This window comes from Delphinapterus leucas, chromosome 1, assembly GCF_059928025.1.
Source record: "Delphinapterus leucas isolate spDelLeu-1000000601 "Yukka" chromosome 1, BTC_Dleu_Yukka2, whole genome shotgun sequence".
Classification (NCBI taxonomy): Eukaryota; Metazoa; Chordata; class Mammalia; order Artiodactyla; family Monodontidae; genus Delphinapterus; species Delphinapterus leucas.
Window position 1 is genome coordinate 40407949 of NC_143129.1, and position 16621 is coordinate 40424569.

The window sequence follows — 16621 nt, forward strand, 5'->3', positions numbered from 1 at the left end:
AATACTTATTATTATTATTATTTTTTTTGCGGTACGTGGGCCTCTCACTGTTGTGGCCTCTCTTGTTGCGGAGCACAGGCTCCAGGTGCGCAGGCTCAGCGACCAGGGCTCACAGGCCCAGCCGCTCCGCAGCATGTGGGATCTTCCCAGACCGGGGCACGAACCCGCATCCCCTGCATCGGCAGGCAGACTCTCAACCACTGCGCCACCAGGGAAGCCCCTATTATTATTATTTTTTAAGTCTCAAATTGGGTTTATTAAAGCCTAATTTACATACATGAAAATGCACAGTCTGACTCAGCATCGACTGAGTTTATTAGCTATTCAGGGGCCGGCCTTCACTGAACTCTGTGGTAGGTTTTGGGGAAGCTGAGGGTGTAGTGAGGTGACAGTCTCTTCCCAGTAAACTAGGCAGATTCCCAGTGTGGCAGACTATGGATGTAGTATCTCTGTGTAGGGCCTCAAGGGACTGGTGGGATTCCAAGTGTAGAGCACACAGGGGTGGGGGTGGGGAAAGAGGTGTTGTTTAGCTATTAAATTCTACAGTAGCTCCTTTCTCCCTCCTCAGAAATACAATTTACCCTCCTGTCAGTGGATACCATGGAACTCCCTCTGTGGGTACCACTCTGGGGGAGGGGCGCACCTGGAGCCCCCTGAGGCTGGGTCACCTCCCCTGTGTAGTTCTCCCTCTGCAGTGCCCCACAGTCACAGGGCAGTGGGAAGGTGTGTGGAATCTGGAATCAGACAGATGCTTGAATCCTGGCTCAGCCGTCCCCTGGCTGTGTGACTATGAATAAATCACTTACATCCTGAATCTCAGTTCCTCATCTGTGAAAAAGGGAAGAAGAAAATCTACTTTCTAGCATTATGGGGGGAACGAGATGCCAGGCATGGCTCCTGGGCAGGCAGTAGGTCCTCTATAAAGAGTACAGCTTTCCTCCCTCTGTGACGGCAGATTTCCATACCTCTGACTTTCTGTGTACTCCAGGCAGTGTGTCCAATAGCACGTGCCAATCTCACGAGGTATGCACCTTACCAGGGCCCACACCCTCCTGTAACCAACCATTTCTGGGCCTATGTCTTGGATAGGATATTTCCTCCTAGCTAACTTCCACTGCAGCCTAAACAGCATTGTGATCTGGAGAACAGCTGGTGCCCCTCCTTTAGATAAGTACATTCTTATTCCTCACCAGAAGCTTGGGCTTGTGGTATTCAGGGGCTGGGGAGGGAAGGTGACTCATCCAATTAGGACTGAGGCTGCCAGCAGACCAAGGGAAGGGTAGATTCCTCCCCCAACATTGAAAAGCCTCATTAGAGCCCGCCCTGCCCAGTCCTGACATCAGCCCAGAGGAAGGATTTAGGGCTCAAGAGGACTTGATTGGAGCTGGTGCAACACAGGTGCCAGCAGTCACAACCATAATCTGCGTCTGTTCATATGGCACTGCCACCCTTAGGGTGTCAGTCTGAGGTCCCACAGGATGGCCTCAGACAACAGGGCTTCCCCTCCTGACCATGCAGCCTTGATTAGAGAGCTGAGTTAGCCACACTCCTTCCAGTACCCACCTTGCTCCCTCCTCCTACTCCAAAGTATAGCACAGAGCACACAGAGCAGAGCACAGAGCATACAGCATAGAGCCTAGAGCCTAGAGCCTAGAGCCTAGAGGGACTTACCGGGTATCAGTTTTAAATGCATCTGTCCACCCACGAGCAACTTCTGCCTATTTAGGTAAAATCGGGACATTTTACCTAAGTGTAAAATGGATCACAGGTAAGGGATTGGCAGGGCGGGGTGGGCGGTGGTCATCTTGATTTTCAGACTCACAAACTGCACGATTTAGAAGAAAGAATTGGGAAGCGCATACTCTTCCGTTTAATGCATAAGATGACAATGACAGCAGGAAGAGGAACCTTCTTTGAAAGACCTTGGCGACGTCCCTGTGCTTATTGAGGAAATTGTAAGAGGAAATGGGGCTTATAATAAAGCCTGAGGATCTGGGTTATAAAAAAGGAAGAATTTCCTGCCCGGGAGCATCAGAAAATTAAAACACCAGCAGGAGGTGAGGTGAGAGACCATGGTGTCACCTCCCCTGGGAGGTACTGGAAACAGGAAAGACACAGGACTGAGAGTCAGGAAACCTTTGTTCCAGCCCATTGTCTTGTCATAACCGGGCTGTGCACCTCTGGGCGAGTCATATCCATTCTGGAGTCTGTAAAATTAGAAAGCAGAGGAAGCAGACCGCAGCCTGAGGTCTCTCCCAGCCGGAGTGTCCTTCCACAGCGGGCGTGCAGGGTGGCAAGCCCTAGAGAAAGAATCGTTTGACCATAGTGACAAAGCAGAAGTTTCCAGAATGGACATCCTCACATTCTTCCGAGACGTGCAAACACACAGAGGTCTGGCCTCACCGACTCTCGTAGGCACTGCCCACTACCCAAGGTTCTGTCACCGGAAGGGACTTTACTGGGGGCCTTCCCCTGGCGCTGTTGTTGCCACCACCTGCATTTTCCCCCAGCTCAGCCGGGGACACAGGGACCTGTGATAGCTGCAGCTATGGCTAATGGGCTGCCTTTTTGTAGACCTTGGGCACCCACCTGGAAGCCTAATCATGCTTCCTGCTGGGTCCTGACATTTCCGGGGTGCCTTTTGCCCTCCCACAAGCTGCAAGAACAGGAGGCAGAGGACTCAGGGCTCAAGTCATCCCAGTTCTGGCCCTTCCTCTAAAAGCAAAAAATGGGCCCGTTTGTCCCAGGTCACAAGGCCAGGGCCTGACTGGGCACTGCGGGGGGGCTTATCCTCTACCCCTTCTAATGTAGAGGATAGCAGAGCCTTGATGGGGGTCTGGGTGGATCTGCAGAGGAGCAAGAGGCTGTAGGCTAGGGAAGGCAGGAGCAGGGCTCTCAAACACAGCTCTTTAAATGCCCATTAGTAAGTTAATACCGCCATCTCCAGAGCCAACATCACCCTCCATTCTTCTTAATTAAAAAGAGCTCCATGTCCTGGCAGAGCTGAGAGAGGGCTCTGAATGATTTACACACCAGCCCCGCTGCTCCAGCTGGGAAATCGGCAAGGAAGATTGATTGGCAGATGGGCCAGCCCGCCTGTCATGGATGGTGCCTGCGTGTGTGCACTTAGGGGGCAAGGTCGGGGAGGGGGGGCGGGGGCTGGCTCTCCTGCTGACAGGCTCTGAGTGAGCAGGGTGGTGGACACACAGCCCAGTCCACGGAGCTCTGAGGCCCAGGAATAAGGCCTTCCTCAGACAAAAGCCTCACCTGCTCACCTCCTGCACGGGCCCCCACTTCCCGGCAAAGCTGTCTCATCCGGAGGACAAAAGCTCAGGCTGCAAGGCTGCCGTCTCATCTTTGTCCTGGCAACTCCCTGGAGAGCCCCCTTGTTTCCAGGTGGGTACTGCTCACCCGGTAAATCACACTTGCTGGGTTTCTATTGATCATCACTGCTTACATTAGGAGGAGGGCTTCTCAGGGCCTGACTCTCCTTCCCTGCCTCCCTGTTAGCAGCAGATTTGGCTGAACCTGATGTGCCGTGGGATGCAAGGCTCCAGGCCCTTTTACGGGGTTGGCAGGAGCAGGAGGGGGACCCGCAAGTTGGACTGGCATGAGATGACACTCAGCCTGGGGCCTCTAGAGAGCCAGGAGCTGAGAGCAGTTACCCTCAGAGGTCCCAGCCCTCTGCCTCTGTCTTCCTGCCAGGCCTCGGGCAGCTTCTAACAGAGCAGCCTCATTCTCCAGCCTGTGGCTCTGCTCACCTCCACCTCCGGGAGCCCACGATCCTCCATGCGTGCCAGAGAAGCAGGTCTGGCTCATCCTCCAGCTGGAAAGAGGTGTCTGTCCACCCTGGTTGGGACCTTTATAGACGTACAGGGTGGCTCTCCCTCTGGCACTGTCTCTCCTCACCTCTCCCCCTTGTCCTCTGGTGCGTCACATCTCACACACACTCACACACACACACACACACACACACACACACACACACACGTCCTCCTCCCCAGAGGTTCTGGAGAAGGGACCAGGCAGAGGCACATTATTAAAGAGAAAGGGGTGGGGACTGTGGAGCTGGCGTCATCCATTCCCCCGCTTTAACCCTTCCTCCCATGGGAGACCGGCAGTCTGCCTCAGCTGCAAAGTTGCCATCTGGTGTAGTGACCTGTGTTCTCTCTGTGCTAGAGACAGAGAGAAGGGGGAGGGCTGGCTGCAAGTGGGCTCTGTGTGTGTGTGTGTGTGTTTGTGTGTGTGTATGTGTGTGTGTGTGTGTTTAACAATAGATGTAAGAGAGCCCAGGAAAGGGGAGAAACAGGCCGAGCCTTGGGTGAATCAGAGGTCCAGCCTGTCCTCAGCAGGTGTGCCCCTGGGAGGTCTGGGGAGCCCAAGGAGCTTGCACTGCTTTCCCGGTTGAGGATACAGCCCTTGAGCACCCATCCCTAGCCTGTCACCAGGAGATGGCTGCCTGCTCAGCACCCACGAGCCCTCAGTCCTTCCTGGACATCACTAGGCAAGAAGTAGAATGACACCTCTATTCACGCCTTGACCCAACGGCTGCCACCCCAGCAGAGACCATCACCAGGGATCCTGTGCATCCTTTAGTCCTTGGAAGTCCTGGCCCAAAGGGCTATTTTCTTCCTTGGGTGACATCCCTCCCCTGTGGTCCCAGCCTCAGGAGTTATGTTCTGAGAGGTTCCTTGGTACAGAGTCTCCCAAATCTTAGGTGAAGGCCTCTTGTAATACTTTAGGGCAGGGGTGAGCAAACATGACTCGTGGGCCAAATCCAGCCCTCCACCTGTTTTTGTATGGCATGTGATCTAAGAACGGTTTTTACATTTTTAAATCGTTGGGAAAAAATCCAAAGAAAAATATTTTGTGATATGTGAAAATTATGTGAAATTCACATTTCATCATCTATAAATAAGGTTATATTGGAACACAGCCATGCTCATTCACTCATTCGTTTATGTGTTGTCTGTGGCTGCTTTCCCACTACAATGGTGGAGTGGAATAGTTGCAACAGAGAGCGTATGGCCCGAGAAGTGTGAAATATTTCCTATCTGGCCCTTTATAGAAAAAGTTTGTGTCCGCCCCCGCCCCCTGCCCACTTACGCTACTTTAAAGGGAAATAGAGGTATACCACCTTTTCCTTGACAGCCTGCTTCTCGCTTACCTTGACGTGTTAAGTTTGCATAGCAGTACCTTATGACAATGGAAGGAAACTAACATTTGCTGGGCACCTACTGTATACCTGACACATTTTCTCTGTTTATCACGTAATCTTTACAGCAATCTTGAGAGGAACAAGCACTAATGGCTGCTTACATTATGAAAGCACGGAGGCTCAGAGGAATTCAGAAACGCGCCCACGCTCTTACGGCTAATCGGAAGAAGATTCTGGATTCAAACCCAGTTCTGTCTGAGAATATCTTCTCCCAAAGCCAATATCTTCTCCAGGCCACCATGGTGCTAAGATGACTTCCAGCAGCCCAGTGAGGACCCGCCCAAATGGCTGCTGATTTGGGCATCCCCACAAACAGTAGACTTGAGACTCAGGCTCCAGCAAACCAAACCCCACCTCAGGCTCCCTTAGCCTCAGGGCCTGGTCTATGGGTGTGGGCAGTGTGGGCCGCAGGCAGCAGGTCAACAACACAACGTCAGCACCACCTCCCACCTCCTGCTTCCTCATCTCTTGCTATCTACTTTCATCACGTATTAGCTTTCCTTCAGGAAGATTCAATTTGCAGTTAAATAGAAAACCTCCAGAATGGCTCAGATATAACAGTTAAGGTGCTAATTACAAATTCATTCCTCTTTAAATATTAAAGCATTTCAGTTCATCTCAGGGGTGATGGAAGGCAGCAGGAATGCACGGTATTTATAAGTAATGAACGTTGAGCTGTTTATTGCGAAGCCCTTACAACTCCCCACCAGCAGAGGGCAGAGAGGAGGTGTTCTCAAGACCCATGGAGGGGTGTGTGTCTTAGGAACCTAAAATCAATGAAAAAGAAACATCCAGGGGCTTCCCTTGTGGCGCAGTGGTTAAGAATCTGCCTGCCAATGCAGGAGAGACACGGATTCGAGCCCTGGTCCGCAAAGATCTCACATGCCGCAGAACAACTAAGCCCGTGTGCCACAACTACTGAGCCTGTGTAACAGAACTACTGAAGCCTGCGTGCCCTAGAGCCCATGCTCTGCAACAAGAGAAGCCACTGCAATGAGAAGACTGCGCACCACAATGAGGAGTAGGCTCTGCTCACCGCAACTAGAGAAAGTCCCCCCGCAGCAACGAAGACCCAACGCAGCCAAAAATAAATAATTTTTTTTTAAAAAGAACACTGATTTAAAAATAAATAAAATAAATGTCCAATAACAATAATCCTTGAAAGAAACTAGAAGATGGCCAGCAGGATGGAAGCTGCTAGTATGGGGCAGAGGGACGTCCTCAGGTTGCCAGTTCCCTGAATTGCTTATAAGGGCCTCAGGGCAGGGTCTATGCCTCTCTTATATACCACTCTCTCCCATCACCAAGCCTAAAGCCTGACATGCAGTGGAGACTCCAGGAATACTTGTTGAATTAATGAATGAATAAGTTAACCAATCAGTCAGTTATGGGAGAGATCATTTATTCAACTACTGTTATGAGTCAGGTGTTATGCTAGATGATTTTCATGTCTCCTTGTTAAATGATTTATTCCTCTGCATTTCCCCCAGAGCTGTGCAGATGACATACTATTTCTTCTTTATCTTGAAGAATAGTACTTTGCATTTTACATATTGATTTATACTTTCACATTCATATGTCATGGTTAATAATTATAACAAAATTGAGAGGTGTACCAGGTTTTATTATTCCCATTTCACAGGTGAGAAAACAAACCCAGAGGAGGAGAAGACATGAGCCTCAGAGCACCCAGTTCAACTGGGAGCTCAGCCAGGACCTGAACCTTGCTCTTGGAGTTCCCAGCCTGGATGTCTTTCAAGTGTCACACTCTCCCTCCTCCCGGGGCTGGGCTAGTTACTCCGGTATTCACAGTGTCACACCCCAAACTTGGCCCTTGTCCTCAAGATGCTGGGGCCCAAAGTCCAGCTCAGCCTCTCGGCCAGGCTCAGTGCCTGGTCTCCAGCCAAAGTGCTCTAGAGCTGACACCCAATAGAACTCTCATTTCTTAGAGCCGCACCACGGCTCGGTGCTGCTCTGCTACATTTATGCATCCCTGCCTGTTGAAATCCTCTTCCCTCTTCAGTGCTCAAACTCAATACCACCTCCTCCAGGAGCCTTGCATGATCCCGGCAGGCAAGAGCGATCTTCTCATGTTTCCTAGAACTTTATCTGTAACTGTGTGAGCACTTACAACTGCCTCCCATGATAATAACCACCACTGATATTCAGAGAACTGCTCCAAATTCTTTACATATTTTATATAATTTAAATTTCATATGAGTTTAATAATTATAGTTAACAAAGATATGGTGATTATTAATGTCATGAACAGATCTAAGTTATATGTATATGTGTGTGTATAATTTAGCCTATAAGGTAGGCACTATTGTCCCCATTTTGCAGATGAGGAAACTGAGACTTAGAGAGGTTAAGTGACCTGCTCAAGGTCACAGAGCCAGAATAGAGTGTGAAATCAAGATTGTCTGACCCTGGAGTCCACATACCATTTGTGTAGAGGTTCTATTTGTCCTACCAGGTGGTAAGCATTTTGATGGTGGGAACCGCTGTAGTGTGTCATTCTTGCAATTCCTTTGAAGCCAAGCACAGCAATTTGTACATAGTTCATATTCAATACGTTGAGCTTAATTCAGACCAGAACTAGAAGTTCTGGATGTTGGCTGTATGTTGGTCAGTCTGTGCCCAAGACAGTGATCTTGGAAGTTAATTAGGTTAGAACCAGCTGGGAAGGAAACTTTAACTGCAAAGCCAGAGTGGCCGAGCTGAGGAAGAAAGTCACTTAGAGACCCTCACCCTTCCCAATCCCATGCCAGTCTGTCTCTAACAAACACTCCTACCTGTCTCCCCAGCAGCAGGCACTGGGGAATGCCAAGGTGACACTCTGCATACATGGATTGAAATAAAACTTACCTGACCAGGGGAAAAGGACATCAAGTGACCATCTGCCAAAGACAAAGGAGGAGAGGGAGCTGGAGAGGACCCGGTAGGGGTCGGCTCGAGGTTCCTCCTAGGAACAGGCTGGGGGCAGGGACTACAGTGTCCCCAGGATCCCAAGGGCTTTCTCCAGGATTACGAGTTCCCTGCTGCTGCCTCTGGCTGATGAACTGGGATGCAGCCAGGCCCTACGCAGGGGGCCCCATCCTGAATGCATGGAAGCTTGGGGGTCTCTGAGCTCAGGAGGCGTGAGGAGCTCAGCCTGCTTGCAGAGCCCTGGCGGCTTTGCCTGCCTCTCTCTCTACCGAGCCTCAGCTGTGAGGGCCTGCTCTGTAGGGAGAAAGGCTGAGGGGGTGGACATGTTCACACACACAGACAAAAACTGCCATGGAAACTAACCAACAAAAAGATTTAGGGAGCCGGACTCCTCTGCCAGATGGGAGAGAAAGGAGGGAAGAGAGAAAGGGGCCGTCCTTAGCCTCACTGCCAGGGCTTTTATGCAAAGAACAAATGTCTACCTCAGCCCTTATCCAACCATTGCCGGTTTCCCTGTTCTGGAGTGCTGGGACTGTGAGTAAAAGGCAGAGGCGTGGGTGGACCTTTTGGTATGAGAGTCCCAAATAGCCACCCCACACCTTTGTCCTTCTGTGCATAGAGTGGGCATCAGCGTTCAGAGAGGGAGAGCAGCTCCCTCGAAAAGGTCAGCACTGCTAGCACAGCTAGACACATTCTACCAGTTCATGCCCAACATTTTAGGGCAATTTGGATCACTTTGCTTGAGGAGATGGCTCACAGAAATTTCTTAGATGAAAAGCGCAGGGTTTCAAGGGGTAACCAAACAAGGCTGCATTTTAAGACCCATCTCCTCTGTCCATGAGGTTAGAGCAGACTGTCCAGAGCTTAAAGAAAGCCAATGGGGGGAATGGCAGAGATGTGGTACGTGTGGCTTCTCCATTCTATGACTCTGAGCTCTGTTTTGGGGGATTGTCTCTCTGGAGTAAAAGGAAATCTAACTAGGGGAACATTTTTTTATTCTCTGAAGTAAGAACGTCAACTGAGCACCAGAAATCCCACTCCAATTATTCAGCTGTGAGCCTTTGGACAAGTTTCTTCATCTGTAAAATGGGACTAATGGGATTGTGGAGAGGATGAAGTGAGGTAATATGTGTGTAAAGTACATAGAACAGTGCCCAGCCCTTGGTGTTTACCATTCTTATTGCTACTGTTATTAATCTATCTGGTCCTCTGTTTCTGCAGCTACAAAAGTGAGCCAAGGGGCTTCCCTGGTGGTGCAGTGGTTGAGAGTCCGCCTGCCGATGCAGGGGACACAGGTTCGTGCCCCGGTCCGGGAAGATCCCACATGCCGCGGAGTGGCTGGGCCCGTGAGCCATGGCCGCTGAGCCTGCACGTCCGGAGCCTGTGCTCCACAATGGGAGAGGCCGCAGCAGTGAGAGGCCCGCGTACCGCAAAAAAAAAAAAAAAAGTGAGCCAATAACATCAATCTATCTCACGGGGATTAAGTGTGAGGGTTATGAGATTATACTTAATGGTGTGGTGGTTATCAGGGTATACACATTTGTCAAAACCCATCAAACTGTGGATTTTATTGTATGTAAATGACACTGATTTTTATATGTTTATATAAACAAGTATATCAGTAATAAGTGTCTAGAACATAGGAGATATTCTTATTCCCTGACCTCTCCCCACAAAGACAGGAAAGACAGAGTGAAAGCTAGAAGTAAAAGAGGGGGATTGCACAGGGAGGAGGTGTTCGTACACAGGCCACATTGATTTTACAGGTAGTGGGTCACCTGTGAAGATTCAGCTATTCTCGATATTTCCTGAGGCTTGAACGTCAATCTCTCGGTTACAGTGGCAACACCTGGGTAACCGAGTTTCCTTTATTAACCCAGCTCCTAATTTCATAACCTGGTGTAAGAAAGTGAACTGCACTCCAGTTTGCTTTATACGTCTGCTCCAGGGGCCATCCCACCACCGCTGCCTCTGCCCTTTGTCTCCCAAACTCCCTCCTGAGCTGCACCTGAGCCCCTGAGCAGAGTGGCATGGTGACTATTGGCTGCAGGCTGTCACACCTAATGAAGCATTGGCCGGGGGAGACAGCTGTCCATTAGAGTAGCCCAAGAATGAACGGTCTGCCACATTAGAAGCGCCTGAGAGGGATTGCTGCGGCCCAATTAAAGAGGAATTGTGTGTGTATATGTATGTGTGAGCACACGGGCACATGTATAAAGGGACTGGAGGGGGTGGAAGGTAGAATATAATTAAGAATCAAGTAAAACTGGTCCCTGGGGACAGAAGATAGACCGCAAGCAAAGAGCTTGCCTAAACGATAGCTGCTCGGGGGACGCTGGAGATGGAAGCCCTGCTGCCAAATGGCCCCAGACCAAAGGGGAGCTTCCTTGTTTGTTTGTCCTATGGAGTGATGCCTATAAATAAATACATCCCATAATCCATAATCTGAGAATAATTTTAAACTCAATCTGTGGCTATCCATTCTGAGCAAATGTTCGGGGATACTGGTTCTTCTTCCTTCTCTGTATTGTTTGGGGATAAAAGACTGAGTGAGAGACAAATGCAAAGATGATGATACGGGGAAGATGTTTCAAATGTGAAATCCTTTCAGGATTACTTCCCTCATCTCTCCAAAGCTGCTCACATCTAGGGACAGGGAAGAGAAGGGGATGAGTTGGGATTGTGACAACTAAGATAGCCATTAAGAAGATCATAGCTCTAAATTGCAGTTCTGAATGTGAAATCCTAGTGACGAGAGGGTCTAATGTTCAGCCCGGAACATTTCCAATGATGAAAATGAGCAACGGCTCTTTGGCAGTGGTCTGATGTTAGGTGATGAACTAAAGAAAGAGTGTTCCAGTTGAAATTAACAGGCTGTGGTCCAGGTTAAAGAGCAAATGAAGGAAGGTAGCCCATGGGACAGCTGGGGTTCTGGGATACAGATAAGTCACAAAGCTGGGTTTATCTGCAGGTGTCAGGATTGATCAGCCCAGGGTCTATTTCCCAGGCTCTTCTCAACTTAGCCACCCTCCTCTTCCCAAAAAAGGAGGCCCAAACTGGAGTATAAAAAGGTGCTGGATCTGAAATCCTGCCTGATTTAAGCTCTACCCACAAAGGAGGCCAGAGAGGACAGGGAGGGGTGGAAATCAAGTAAGTAAATGTCAGCTCTGCAGCTGGGAAGAAGCCATTAGCCAGGCAGAACCTCCAATAAGAAGCCATTGAATTAGAGCAGTAAAACAGGGGGCCTGATATCAGAGGGCACTGCAGGGAAGGACAGTCTAAGTGGGCAGGAAGGAGCGCCAGGCGGCTGTCTACAGAGGATTACTTAAGATTTGCAAATGGCAAGAGCAGATGCCTTCCCAATGACAGGCTCCCAATCCAGACACCCTTCACAAAATACCCACACGATTCCTTTGTCCTTCCCCAAATCCTGTCTCAGGGAGCCCAGCCATCTCATGGGCTATTCTGAAAAATATTTCTCCCTTCTGCCTGAACCCAGAGACAAAATGGGCAGCTCTCAGCCACTCTGGGATTAGTCAGAACAGACAAAGAAGGGGAGCAAATCCCTTGGCAAATAGTGCCCCGGGGATTTCATTTTTCCTCTTTTCAGTGCAAACCTACTCAGACAGATGCTGGAATACATCTGTCTGCCTGTGTATGCAAGAAAAGAGAACTTTGTTCACATGGAGACGTTTTCCTTTAACGCTGTAATTATTTTATTCTGTAACCAGTGGTTTGCCAATTCTTTTTTTTTTTTCTTTTTCATAAACTCTCATTTCCTTGTCCAGAGAAGAAAAAGATTAACATTCCTCCCCTTTATCCTAAATTGAAAGATTTCAGTAAAGTCTCTTAAAAGCCCCATATGCCTGTGATACCCAGATTCCAGGATTTAAAAGGGGAAATCTACTCTGAAAATGAAAATAGAAAGTAGCTCTGATTTAGGACAATCGAGTCTCATTTTTTTCATTTAACAAATAGCTATGGGGCACCTTTGAGTGTAAAGCATGAGGTGGCATACCAGGTCTGCTTTGTGGGCTCAGGAAACTTCCAGGCTCCAGGGGGAATAAGGCACAGGACATACATGTCCAGAGTAGAAGGAAGCATGTAAGGGACACATGATCAGTGTGCTCTTTGCACTTTGGGAGTGGAGAGGAAGAAGAAAGCATAACTCTCTAAGGGTGCCAGAGAAGAATTCTGGAGCGAGGAGGTGTTTGAGCCAGTCCTGCAAATGGGTGGCAGATTTTGGCAAAGTAGAGAGGAGGGCATTCAAGCAGAGATGCAGTAGATCCACGTTTGCAGACTGGGGTGTGGTTGATAAACCACACATCAGGGGTGGACAGATAAGATACAGAAAGCCCAGTTAAATTGGAATATTTAGGATTACTTATTCTAGAAAATTTTTGTCATTTATCTGAAATTCTGATTTAACTGGGTATCCTGTATTTTTATTTGCTAAATCTGGTAATCTCATGACAGAAGCAAATGACCACTCTCATATGTTAAGTCCCTGCAATATTCCAGATGCTTAAATGTATTATTTGTAACCCACTGCAACTACCTCTGTAAAGTGAGTGTCAGCACTCCCATTTCAAAGGTGAGAAAACTAAGGCTTCTAGGGTTTAAGCAAGTTGTGGCTCTAGTCAAGCAGTTAACACGTGGCAGCGACAGGATTTCACTCTAGGTCTGACTAGCTCCAAAGATGCCTTGGAGTACTGAAAGGTCAGGTGAAGGGAAGACTGGTAGAGCCAGAGACAGGCCTTGCTTGAATGCCAGGCTAAGGAGCTAGGCTTCTCAGAAGGCAATGGAGAGTGCTTGAAGGTTTTTGAGCCAGGGGTGAAATGATCAGAGCAGTGTTTGGAATATTAATTTGGCAGCAGACTGTAAAACTGGTTTGGTCCAGCTGAAGTGTTTAGAGACGAGGAACCCATGCAGCCTTCCTTTCCACAGGGATGTGTGGAGCCCATAACAGGTGCCAGGCACTATGCTAGGCACCGAGGGCACGACGGTGAAAAGGAAAGACACAGTCCCTGTCTTATAGCCTAATAAATTAACATGCAACTGATTTCAATAAAGGGTAATGGGTTTTATAGGAGAGGAACTTGCTCTACTTAGAAGATTATCAACACAGTCTTGGGAGGGATGAGGACTTAGGGTCATGGAAATGGGAATGTTTAGTGCTTTTTGTAAACAAGATTTAAAAATATACTCAGAACATGACCAAGTGATTTAATTCTTAATTATAAGCATAGTTGGCGTGGGACAAATGCAGATCATTAAAATCCAGAGATAACTTTACCTTCCAATTACTCAGTTGCCTCATTCTTTCTACCCCCTCCTCCATGGGCTGTAGACACATTTTTGTCTATTCACACACAAAACAGTAAAGTGTAGTGGCTAAGAGTAAAAGCTTTGGACCTAAATATAAGAACTAAAACTATTCAATAAAAAACAAATTTAATAAAAGAAAAAAACTCTTAGAAGAAAGCATAGGCACAAATCTTCTTGGCCATGGTTTCTTTCTTTTTTTTTTCAACTTTGTTGAGATATAGTTGATATATAACATATGTAAGTTTAAGGTGTACAGGTGATTTAATACATGTATAAATTGCAAAATGATTACCAGAATAAGGTTAGTTAAGACTTCCATCACGTCACGTTATCTTTCCTTTTGTGTGTGTGTGTGTGGATAACATTTAAAATCTACTCTTTTACCAACTATCAAGGGTGTAATACAGTATTGTTAACTATGGTCAGACAATGGTTTCTTAGATATGAGACCAAAAGCAGAATCAAAAAAAAAAATCTTTTATATCAGAACTTCATTTCTTTTTTTTCCCCTAATAACATTCTGTTGTATGGATATGACACACATTTTTTTAAAAATTAAATTAATTAATTAATTTTTGGCTGCATTGGGTCTTCGTTGCTGTGCACGGGCTTTCTCTAGTTGTGGCAAGCGGGGGCTACTCTTAGTTGCAGTGCGTGGGCTTCTCATTGCGGTGGCTTCTCTCGTTGCGGAGCACGGGCTCTAGGCGCGTGAGCTCAGTAGTTGTGGCTCACAGGCTCTAGAGCGCAGGCTCGGTAGTTGTGGTGCACTGGAGTTGCTCCGTGGCATGTGGGATCTCCCCAGGCCAGGGATCGAACTGTGTCCCCTGCACTGGCAGGCGGATTCTTAACCACTGCGCCACCAGGGAAGCCCCCGACACACATTTTTTATCCATTCATTAATTGATAGAGTTTCTTTTTGGATTGATGAGAATGTTCTAAAATTGATTGTTGTGAGGATTACACCCTCTGGTAAAAGCCATTGAACTGGTTGGATTGTATGGTATGTAAGTGGTTGGATTGTATGGTATGTTAATCATATCTCAATAAAGCTTTTTTTCTTTAAAAGTGGAGTCTTTAGCATCAGATGGATATGGGTTTGTATCCCAGTTCTGCACTTGATCTTGAATAAATCAACTTTCTGGGTCTCAATGTCTTTAGCTATAAAATCAGGATTGTTATAATAATATATATATATAGTTATAATAATATAATATATATTTATTATTATATTATTATTTCATAGGGTTGCTGAAAGAATTAAATGAGATAATGCATGTAAAATACTTAGCACAGTTCCAGGCATATAATAAGATTTTAGTTAATGTTACTTATGCCACTAAGTTTAGATGAGTACCAAATTTTGTGTGTGACTACAGACCATGCCTAATTCTAGCATCTTAATTTACACAAAAGTGTCCTCTGAAAACTTCATGGGACTGTGTATACATCTGAGGAAGTTACAACTGTGCAATTCCATATAGCGTTTCAAAATTAGGAAATATACCTCTCGATTGTTGAAACACAATCCTCAGATTTAAAAACAACAAACCCAGAAGACACCCTGAGTTAAACTAATTTTGGTTAAAGGTTTCACAGCAAACTTAGCAGGCGATATTTATATTAACTTCACATCCTTTGAGTGGAACGCTATGAAGGTATGTTTGGTGGGTATGTGTTTGACTAAAAGAGGGTATAACCAGGACCAGAAAAGCAAGGAAAAGTCCAACCACAATTTCTGTAGCTTCCACGTAGGTTTATTTTTCTGTCATTTAAATGAACTGTGAAAATTAATTACCTGTCATGCCATTAAAGAATAACTGCCTATGAACATATGAAAAGATGTTGTTAACTAGTTCGATTGGAAAATAATGTAAAAAAGTATATAGCAAAAAAGAAGTCATCTAGAATAGCAATTTTAACAATTTAAATTTCTTCTAATCTTCCTTCCCAACTTAAATGGGGAAAGGCTTGCAAGTGGAGAAAAGACAACCAAGAAAAGGGTTCTCATCTGGCTAAGGAAGCACTGCCTGTGTTAATAATAACTACTACTTTTTAAAAAATATATATCCTCTTATTGTCTCCTTTATTTTCTTAATTCAATTTTTATTTTATATTGGAGTATAGTTGATTTACAATGTTGTGTTAGTTTCAAATGTACAGCAAAGTGATTCACATATATATACACATATACACATATATATACACATATATATATATCCATTCCTTTTCAGGTTATTTTCCCATATAGTTTATTACAGAATATTGAGTAGAGTTCCCTATGCTATACAGTAAGTCCTTGTTGATTATCTATTTTATATATAGTAGTATGTATATGTTAATCCCAAACTTCTAATTTATGCTCCCCCCACCGTCTTTCCCCTTTGGTAACCATAAGTTTGTTTTCTAAGTCTGTGAGTCTAGTAACTGCTACTTTTTGAATACCTGTTATGTACAGGTATTTTCTGTGTATTATCTACCACACAAAACCCATTTTATAGGTGAGAAAATGGAAGCCCAGAGTTAGTTTCCCAAGATCTAGAGGTAGTAGGTGGCAGCACCAGAGCCCAAGCCCCGTGAGTTGATACCATGTAGAAGTTTCTTCTACTACATCACTGGGGCCTTCACGAATCTTAAGGTCACACTCTTTCCTCTTCTCTGAGCTCAATCATTTGAAATCTTTTAACCTTCTCTGCAGTGGTCTTCACCCAAGGCAGTTCATTTCCAACCTTGGCTGTACTGGTGCCTGTGTCCCTCCCCCAGAGATTCTGAGGTTGCTGGTCTGGGGGACAGCCTGGGCACCAGACGGCACTTAAAAGGTCCCCGGATGATTCTGATGGGCTGCCAGGTTGAGGACCACCGGATTTGGGGAATCTGTGTGGTAATGATTCTGAGAGGAGATGCTCCAATTTCCACTGAGCTATGGCCAGATGAGTTTTGCACAGAAGCTGCTGGGCCTTTAAGATAAGGAAGAAATATACCTCCTTACTAGGCCTAAAGGCAGCCCAGAAGGACTCTTGCTTTGTAGGCTCCTGTTAGACAGATAAGAAGACCAAACCCGGGCCCCCAGCCAGCAATCCCAGGGTCAGGCAGTGTTTAACCAGTTTAATCGTGTGTGAACAAAATGTACCACTGCAGCACTTTGTAGAA